Genomic DNA, 10729 nt, shown 5'->3' on the forward strand with positions numbered 1-10729 from the left:
AAATGATAACAAAGTAAGCATCATGTGACAAGTTTTAGCTTGCTAGAACAGGAATTTCACCGGACAGCAAAACCGCTTACCTCTCCCACAGAGATTCATGTCAAAAGGGGAGAAAATCGGCGCGAAAACGCCACTTATAGAGGGCAGTGCTACATAGAATGTGGCTGTAGTAATACAAACCGAACCAAAGTTCCGCTTACTGACAAGGAGGCTCAACTAGTCAGGCATTAACTGAAACAAAAACAAACAAAAACAAATCCACAGACACAGATTTTGTGTAATTATCACAATAACTAAAGTACAATATACTGTATTCCATATACACACACATATATTAATGTATAATTGACCCTGTTACATATGCAACGAAGTGAAGCGTGACTTCAGAGTCGGCAGCCACCCGGCCATTCGGGTGGTGTTTACAAACACGAATGGAGGAGCTGAAATGAGCCGAAGAACACGGCGGAATGAGCCAAAATGGGTCGAAGGTGCAGGGAAGACACGAGCTCCGAATATTTTAGTCTGGGGGGAGGAGGGGGTGATCACATCGACATATGTGTATATGTTATAGACATATGTGTACAGCCATGGCCATAAGTTTGGACACAAGTACCATGACGCTTGTGAATCTTTGAAAATACCACAAAATTGTCACTTACAATACAGTACACAACTCCTGAGAACTATATTAAGTTTCATATTTAAAAAAAACATCAAAAGAGTTTGGTGTCATTTTGTTATTCTTACAAAATTCGGTTGTGAAAGTACTGCATTTTTTTGTTATTTTCTTCTAATATTATGTTTTGGGAACAAAGTTGTTCCAATTGTTGGAATTTATTGATAATATTATATCCCTTGTTGATTTGTTGACTAATTAAACTGGTGCTGTCAAAAAATATTAGTTATGTTCTGTAATAGACATCAAAACAGACATAGTAAGTCATGCTGTGTCCAAACTTATAAACTTATTTTCTAAGATTCACAAGCGTCATGGTACTTGTGTCCAAACTTATGGCCATGGCTGTATGTGCCCTCCTACTCTCGTGTTTCTTTATTTTCTCTGACAAATGTTTCATATCTCTTACTCCTGAAACAGTCCATGCCATGTCTGTCCCAGCCGTTTTATAGAGCAAACACGGGAAGCAATAAAAAAGCATTTGCATGACTAGACCCAGCTAGCCAAGCCTTCCTCTTGTCACTGTGACTGTGACAGTGTTACAGTTACCCACCGCACTCACGCATGCTCACTTGGCTTGGGGTGAAATCGATTTTGCCCCTCTGGGCATCAGATTCGACGACGCTGATTGGATAAATTTCTGTTGCTATGTCGAATCTCTTGTCGGTAATTGGCTGCTCTGCCGCACTAGAGGGGCGATTTCTCTAGCGCCCCAGCAGCTCAGCCGAGATGAGCAGGAAATTATTTTCCCCGAAAATTCTATTTAATATTTTGTACATGACATGTAATTGCGAATTTAAACATGCATGGTGCTAATAATAACTGATTATTGTTTATTTAAAAAAATATTTATTTTTAAAATGAAAAATAAAAAACACGGGGGGGGGGGGCCCGTCTATTGGCCAGCCGCCACTGGTGAAAATGGTGACTTGTCATCAAAAGACGTGTCTGTGACTGCGTGGTGAATTTCGATGTCTCGCCATGACTACTGAAGTGTTTATACCTCAGCTGCACATGATCATATCTGCACGAAACTTCACATGCTGGACCCCAGCCCCAGTCTGAACACATCCACACTCGTAAATGTAGAAAAACTCATAGTGCCCCCTATTGGTAAAAGGAAGTTTGAGGCTGTAATTTGCACTTGCACTTAATTCTGGAAATGGCTCCGCTCACTCTTCACCCTTTGACCATGCCACAGTGTGAATATTTTGACGCACTTTTTGACAGGTTTAGAAAGCTCAAAACCTCACCAAAATTACTACACACATCACTGTCAACCCAAGGAAGAACACTGTATGCATCTTGGCAATACATGTGCCATAGCGCCCCCTGTCGTTTTTAAAAAAAAATAGCCCCCGCACCAGGTTTCATCTACATCCACAAAATTTGGGTGGCATTTATAACACACCAGGATGGACAAAAAAACCTCCTGGAGCCAAATCCTAGACCCAACAAGAAGTTCATCATCTTGGATCAATTGTGAGAATTTTGGCAATTTTTGTCATTTTCAAGAGCGAACTCTTTATAGGGGAATACTCCAAGAGGCTTCAAAATTTACCAGTATGTTCAACAGGCCTGAATGATGAAAATTTATTAAAATCATCTCCAAAAGTCGAAAGGCGTGGCTATGGCATCCCGTGAAATTCTGATCCTTCACTATGAAACATCAACTGCTGACAAATTCTCTAAACTTTCATAACACAGCTTTACTTGTTGGAACAAGCTTACCTACAAACTTACTGGAGGCTTTTCAGGTGTGGAAAATGTGAAAAACAACGGCATGGTCAACCAGCGTGACTACTTCCTGAGCAAATGAAATTTGAGCTGAGAACAAAATACCGTTCCCTCTTCAACAGGTGAATGTCATCAAAAAAGACTACCAATGTCACACTCATTGCAAAGGGTTGAATTTGCAGAGGTCGAACACTCAAAAGAAACAGCATTTTCAATACAAGTGAGCTAAACCTAAACATTTTTTTTAGTTTAGTTGCGTCTCTTTGACACCCAGACAGTTTAACAACCAACCACCAATGTCAAAGCCTAACATACATGTGGGTAGCCTAACCAGTCTAGTTGGAACTCCTATTTACACATAATATTTAGTTGAATTGTCAGATTTTTCTCTTCGTTTACAAGTTTTAACAGGAACAGATTTTAATAATCTCACCCAGCAGTTGATAATGCCTGCCTATGATGAGTAAGCACATGAGCCAGGTCATGAATGAAGCTCATTATAAACAACAAAAGAAAGCAACTCGATGATCCTCTGACCAAGCTGAGCACGGCCTGGATTGGCTGAATAACAGCAACATAAAGCCTCACATTTTGGTACTCAAGGCGTGGACACTACACAAGGCTGACAGGCCACTGATGAACCGGATGAAAAATGAACAGGCCTGAACACCTTCTGTGTGTGTTCATGCTTGCACTGCCTTTCAGTGATGTCATGCCATGCAATGCCTGCATTCATCTGTGTTCATCTGCATATGTTTTTTGGCGATTACTTTGCCTGAATTTTACTATCATTTTCTTCTTACATTTGGCTCTTCAAGACAGCAGGACTTTTCAGCGTTACTGCTCTGTACCATTACTTATGACTTTTACCTTCAATATACTTACTGTTTTTTTTGTTTCTATCTGTCCTAAAGCCTTTTTAGCACACATGTTTAAAATTTGACCTATAGGGTACATGATGCAAACCAATGATTACTTGTAATTTCCCTAAATGACTCAGTGTGAAACTGACACATTTTGACAAACTTGCCATGGTTACATAAAGTTTTTTAATTCGGAATTATTAATTCAGAATTAACTCATTCGGAATTAAAGTTTTGTGCTTCACGTTTACATGGAAATATTAATTCCGAATTAAGGTTTACATGGACCACACGTTTTTTCCCCTTCCTTCATTCAGCTCTAACGCTTGGGCGTTGGAAAGGATTCTGATTGGACAGGGAGTGGACGTGATGTATCCCTGTTTACCAGAAGAAAACAAACTCCATTTGCCGCGGCATTTCTTTTCCCCGACAACATGGAGGAACAACTAATAAGCACACTTTTCACTTTGCTTTTTATTGTCGTTTTGAAACAGCAACTCGACAATGGCGTACTACTTCTGTTGCACCAGTAAGGTCGCAGAACGTGTACGTCGCTACGTCCTCGCAGAATGACCGGAATTAACTAAAGTGGAATTAACTGTATATTAACTGTATACATGAATACGTACACAGGAATTAGGTTATTTGGAATAAACATCAAAAGAAACGAGGCAGTTTATTCGGAATTAAGTTTTTAATTCGGAATTAAGTGTTTACAATGACATTTAAAGCGGAATTAACTTTAATTCCAAATTAAAGGGGAATTAAAGGTCTCGTGTAAACGTACCGATTGTCATTGTGTCATGTGTGAAGTCTGTCCGACTGACTGATTTCAGCTCAGTTTATCTGTTCACTTCAGTGCATCTTTGTCTTAGGAAAGGGTTAAATTGGTCCAATTGTGCACATTTCTGAGCAGCTCAGGTGAGAACAAATTCGTAACAATTGAGATAATTCAGACCCCACTAAGGTGTGGCCTTGTGACAATGATCAGATAGTGTTACCTTTACTCAGACATTTTTTTGGACAGCGACTTCATCAATGCACATTTAGATAACAACATGCTACAGAGAATGAAAGAAATATGAGAACATGCCAGGTCAGTTAGGAAAAGAACCAGATGATCCTGTCCCCCAACATATCTGACAACTTCACTAATGTGATGACGACGCCAGCCACACCCAGTCCTCACACAGGCTGTCAATCAGCCACCAGGCTTGGAGGCCTGGACTCCGCCCAGGCCTGAACCAAAGCAGACTGGGGAAGGGGAAAGTTTGGGGTTGAGTTTCCTTAATAAATTACATTGATTTACTTATAAATTTATGGGATTTTTGTTAATGTGAATCATTGGTTTACTGAACGTTAAATTCCCTGTTTAGTTATGTCCTGTCTAGTGTTTTGTCCATGTCAGTCTCCCCCATCCTTGTGTGTGTTGGACTGATCAACCGACTTAAGTGTTCCAGGTGTGTCTTGTTTTGTCTTGGTTCGGTTCAGTTCTTTTGGGGGGAATTTTGATTCAGTTACAGCCATGGCCATAAGTTTGGACACAGCATGACTTACTATGTCTGTATTGATGTCTATTACAGAACATAACTAATATTTTTGACAGTACCAGTTTAATTAGTCAACAAATCAACAAGGGATATAATATTATCAATAAATCCCAACAATTGGAACAACTTTGTTCCCAAAACATAATATTAGAAGAAAATAACAAAAAAATGCAGTACTTTCACAACCAAATTTGGTAAGAATAACAAAATGACACCAAACTCTTTTGATGTTTTTTTTAAATATGAAACTTAATATAGTTCTCAGGAGTTGTGTACTGTATTGTAAGTGACAATTTTGTGGTATTTTCTAAGATTCACAAGCATCATGGTACTTGTGTCCAAACTTATGGCCATGGCTGTACTTAACATTATTTTGACCTCTTTTATGGGCCCAATTTAATGTTATTTTTTAACTTTTGTTGGCTACAATGAAAAGCCTTAAAACTTTATGACTCTTTTGACCTTTGTCCTGTCCTCGGTCCCTTACAACTAACATCACTAAACGTTACAGGAAGAGTGGTGTAACAAGATAAATCAACAACCTCATGGCCTCAATGCATCACTGATGTGTCTCATACTTATGATCTGCCTGCTTTCATTTCCAATGAATTTTTCATGACTTCCGCTCTATTATACAGATGCCATGTGTTGGAGAAACAAAATGCTGATTCCTTTATGTTAAAAGCAAAATTGTAGTTGCTATATTACTAGCTGCATTTATATATTATTCGGTATATGTTTCCCTGTCAGGATTTCTTGTAATAAAAAAATGTAAAATCAGTTCTTAATACAAATTTCTTGTTTTGCAGTGTTTATAACATGCAGTCTAGGTCTGAACGTGAAATGAAACTGTCATAAATTTTCATTTTAAGGCACATATTAAAAAATGTGGATTGTCATACAGTGCAGTAAGATTTTCGAGACTATTTGACACAAATGAAACAGTGTCAATCTAATACTAGTCCTCAATTCTTATAGATAGATAGATAGATAGATAGATAGATAGATAGATAGATAGATAGATAGATTAAACCTTTATTAATCCCACAGCGGGGAAATTTACGATTAAAGTCATTGCTAAAACTCACTGAGTCATTTTACAATTCATTGATCAGTTTACAGTAAAACGATAAAGCAGCACACACACAAAAAGCTGAGTTAGGCGAGAAACTGGCCCTTCATTGTCTTCCAGCGCTGCATATATTTCTCATATCGAGTTCGAACACGTCAGACAGTCTCCTTTCTTATTTGTTTAAGGAAAAATGTAAGGAACCCGTATTTCAACACACAAGTCCTCACCAATTCCAACAACATATCTTCTCAGTAAACACTAGACAGGAAGACAAGGAACCAACCAACAAAAAAAAGACGGATTTATTTCTTACGGTTGCTGATTCCGCGGGGTAAATTTTCCGATCAAGTAGACTTCCTCACAGATTTGCAGAACTTTTACCGTTGCGTGTGCGTACTGGATCCGGGGATTAGTGATGTGACGCGCTTTGGAGCCACTCCTTTAATGCACTTTAGTACAGTTCATTATCCTTGTAGGGCGATCTGCTTTGCATAGACACAAGCCAAGTTCAGTGCGTAAAAGTTCACAGGACCCTCCTTGTGCGCTCCAGTTAAGACTTTCTACATTCAGAAATTCATGTTGCTCAGTACAAGAAGTGTTTCATTTGAGTGCTGGAACGACTCTGTGCAGAGCAATATGCTTTCCGGGAGGGCCTGAATTTAGAGTCTAACCTTAAAGGACCCTATTTTCACTATTTCCAATATGAGCCTTTGTATATTTTTGATTTATGTAATTTATTCTTTATTTGACTGCATTTTCATTTTGGAATTAACATCAACTTCAACTTTATTATTTGTCCCTTGAAGAGCAATTTATTATGCAGCAGTTAAACAAAAATAAAACCATAAAACAAAAAATAAAAGCAATAAGATAAGATCTACTTTATTCATCCCAGAGGAAATTATTTTGGCAGAGTACAATAAACAATGAACAAAGGTTAGTGCAATTACACAGAAGGTAGTATAGAAATAGCATAGAATACAAAGTACAAAATGCAAAATACAAGATGCAATTTCTAAAAGTGTCTGCTTGAAGTGTCTCAGCAAATAAAGTGGCTTAAGTGTGTAAAATATCTAGAAAAAATAAGAATTAAAATAAATAGGAAAAATAAAATAACACAAGTACAGATGTAAACTGCATGCTAATACTAATAACAAGAAAGATTAACAGAAAATGAACCGAAGTAAGAGTAAACAGATGTATTGCACTTGAACAATGAAAATAAAGATTGTGAGTCTGCTTGGAAAGAGTCCGATGATAATGCACATGGAAGTAAGTCTGTTGATTATGTATCCAACTGTAAAACAAACAAACAAACAAACAAACAAACAAACAAACAAACAGAAGAAATGTTTTAAAAATGTAAACAAAATTCACAAAAAAAACCCAATAAAAAACACAATAAAAAAATCACACAAAAAATAGACAGACAGAAACATTAGCAGTAATCTCAGTCATTTAGGTTTTTTTTCCAGGTGTAGTTCAGTGTAAAACAGTCACTTATTCAGCAGCAGCAAGACACTACATGAAGTAGAACAGAATATCCTTTACTATTCCCAAAAGGGGAAATTTGCAGAATAAAAACAGTCTGTCACAGTACGTGATAAAGTACAGCAGCCAGAAACACCCTCTTCTCAGTGTTTATAGCTCAGATGGAGGTAGGCACAAAGGATAATTTGTAGCTGTTTTTTGTGGCCTGGGGTTCTGCCAGTCAAAGAGGATGAGCAGCATCCATACTAACCGACTCAGCTTTCCTTTTAACTTGTGTATTAAAAATGTCTTTAGGACTGTTAAAACACACACCAGCTACTTTAGAGGCTACTTTAACTGTCCTTCTGAGGGAGCTCTTGTCCTTGTTGCCAAGGTTACCATATCATGACAGAAACTGAAATGACTGACTGGATAAAGGAACAGCAGAAGAGATGTCGTTCTGTAGTATTCTTAGCCTAGCCGCGCTAGACCCATGCTCTCAAGACGCAAGGGTCTAGGCACGCTCGACAGGGAGGGAGGCGGGCTAAAAGGTTGTCTATCAAATCACTCTGCAGCAATTGGGTAGGTATACAACCAATCAGCGCAACGAATAGGCTCCTAGAGCGCCGGAAATCAGAGGATGCGGTAGTTCAGCGAAGCCTTATTTATACAGTCAATGGGTGAAGCTCAAGTATATTACAGACATGTTAACAGAAAGATTATTCAGAGTCGGTGCTAATGGAGCTCCACGACTGTTGTCGTTTTTGTTGTCGACCCTGGCAGAGAATTAAATTTGTTGCCGTGTGTTGTCTAGCGCGGCTAGGCTAGTTGTTTCCGGTTGTTTCTGTCAGAATCGTCGCGCCTCTGTCGTCACTTAGTTATGCCCGCCTTCTGACTCTACACTTCATGGTGATTCGTCCGGCCAGTTTTAGGAGCATCCAACCTCGAGCCTTATGGAGGGTAACGAGACCCACCCTGGCAGAGAATTAAATTTGTTGCCGTGGGTTGTCTGGCGTGGCTAGGCTATAGCATTCTCTGTATGATTTCCATTTTGCCCTTCTCAAACATGCACTTTCAAAGGAGGGTCAGTCCATGTTGTTCAGCTCTGCTCTGATTGGTCTAATCTGACAGCTGTTCATACATTGCACTCTAAAAAGTAATCCTCGTTCCACCACTTAATTTATCAGAAAGCTTTATTTGTCCCCAGGAGGCAATTTAAAGGCATGTAGAGCAGTCAGTGCAACAATGAAATAATAAGAAATAGGAATGAATATATGTACAAATCTAGAGCAAGTAACTAAGACAAAAAACACAGCTTAATAGCATACTAGTGTATGCTGTACATAACCTAATTTAATACATAATTGCAAGCCAAAAAAAGAAAAACAAACACAAATTTACAGTTACAAGCATAATTTTGAGTGGTTTGGTCTGCTCAATAATGTTAGTAATTGTATCAACTTCACATTGTGTGTAATTTAAGCTCAGATGTATGGCATAATTGATTTAAAACTGAATTTAAATTGGGGCTACTGAATAAAATTTACTTGATAACTGAATTTTTCTTCACCTTAAGCTCAAGATCAAGTTCAAGTCCCCTTTGTGGTTAGAAATGGTGAATAAAAAACTTTTATTTTTGAAGGAAAAGCTAATTCCCCTGACTTGTTTTTTGAACACAGTTCCATTCGAAGTTGTCATAAATCAAAATATTAGTGCAAACTGTTGTGCTAATTCTTTTGCTATTGTTGAACCCAAGTGTTATTTTTTTTCTTCTTCTGAAGTGTGTCAGTTGCTGTACTTCGTGAGGCAAAGTTCACACCAACTAAGACCGCAGCCTGACAAAAAATAGAGCTGCTCACAAACTACAACCACATCCTGGATCTTTCAAGCTCGCTGTTTAACTCTGAGTGCTGTTAACGTTCTTTACTCTTCTTTCTATTGCTAGTATCAAAGTGATATGAGGCCTGTGGATTCTGTCCCTGTGTCGTGTTGCTTTTTCACACCTGCTTTCCTCATTGTTGTTCTCCTTTGGCCCCATTTTAGCAGCCAGCTGTCGCTTCTCTGGCTTGGTTCTGCATTCTCATACGTCTCTTCTAAATATGCCTACAACCAGACTCTCAGTTGTCCCTCGGGTGATGGAAGTGGTGTGGTTTTCAGAGCCTAACTTAAACACTTAGCCAAAATCAGGTCATTATTCCTCACCACTACAGATTTAGAAAAGGTCATCCATGGTTTCCTCTTCCCTCCTCTCAGTGAAGAAAACATCCAGTTAAGTGAAGATGCTTCTGCTTTTCACACGAAACACAAGAAGTGACCACAGTACCACTATCCCAGCAGTCTGTCACTGGTTCCCAGTGGCTTTATGAATTGAGTTTAGGATCACAATGCTTGGTATAAAAGCCTTGAATGACCTGTTTTATGAGATCTCCCTATGAGGCTCATCACTGCCTGTTTACTTATTATGGTTTCAGAGTCTTGACTTGTCACAAAAACTGTCCTCTTTTCAATCCAATCTTAAGTCTCACTTTTCTAATATAGCTTTTTCTTGCTTGTTGATATTTCTTGGATGTATGAATTTTTTTCTCATATTGTGATATTTTATGTTTTGAATCCGACCGATCGAATAAATCACATCTGTTTTATTGTAAAGCACATTTTTCATAGGTGCTTTAAGAATAAAGTTAATATTATTGTCATTAACCATTTTTCAGCTCAGTTGCGTCTTTTATTATTGACTTGTATTAATCATGTTTTTGATCTGATGTATATATTTCTATGTCTATTTTTTCTATTTATTTTAAATTATTTTTTATTGTCTCGTCTTGTTCTTCTTGTTCTTCTTCACCTTATAATTCTTCTTATTATTATTATTATTATTATTATTGTCAATGATCAATATTAATATTGTCAATATTACTACTACTACTACTACTAATAATAATGCATTTAATTTTTCATAAAGTTCATTTCAAATAATTATTTATAATACGTTTAAGTTCAAATAATTAACGCTTCTACTACTACTACTAATAATAAATAGTATTATTCTTTTTCTAACAATAATAACAACAATAATAGTGATCTTCTTCTTCTTATTATTATTATTATTGTCAATGATCAATATTAATATTGTCAATATTACAGCTACCACTACAACTAATACATTTAGTTTTAAATACATTTTAATATATTTAATTTCAAATAATTAATTCCTAATAAATTTATGTTTAAATAATTAATACTGATATTACTACTAATAGTAATAAATATTATTACTCTTTATTTCTAATAATAAAATAATAATAGTAGTAGTGATATTATTATTATTATTGACTCCAACTGAAGATAGGGTGAAATTGTT

The sequence above is a fragment of the Acanthochromis polyacanthus genome, chromosome 6, assembly GCF_021347895.1.
Source record: "Acanthochromis polyacanthus isolate Apoly-LR-REF ecotype Palm Island chromosome 6, KAUST_Apoly_ChrSc, whole genome shotgun sequence".
NCBI classification, from domain to species: domain Eukaryota; kingdom Metazoa; phylum Chordata; class Actinopteri; family Pomacentridae; genus Acanthochromis; species Acanthochromis polyacanthus.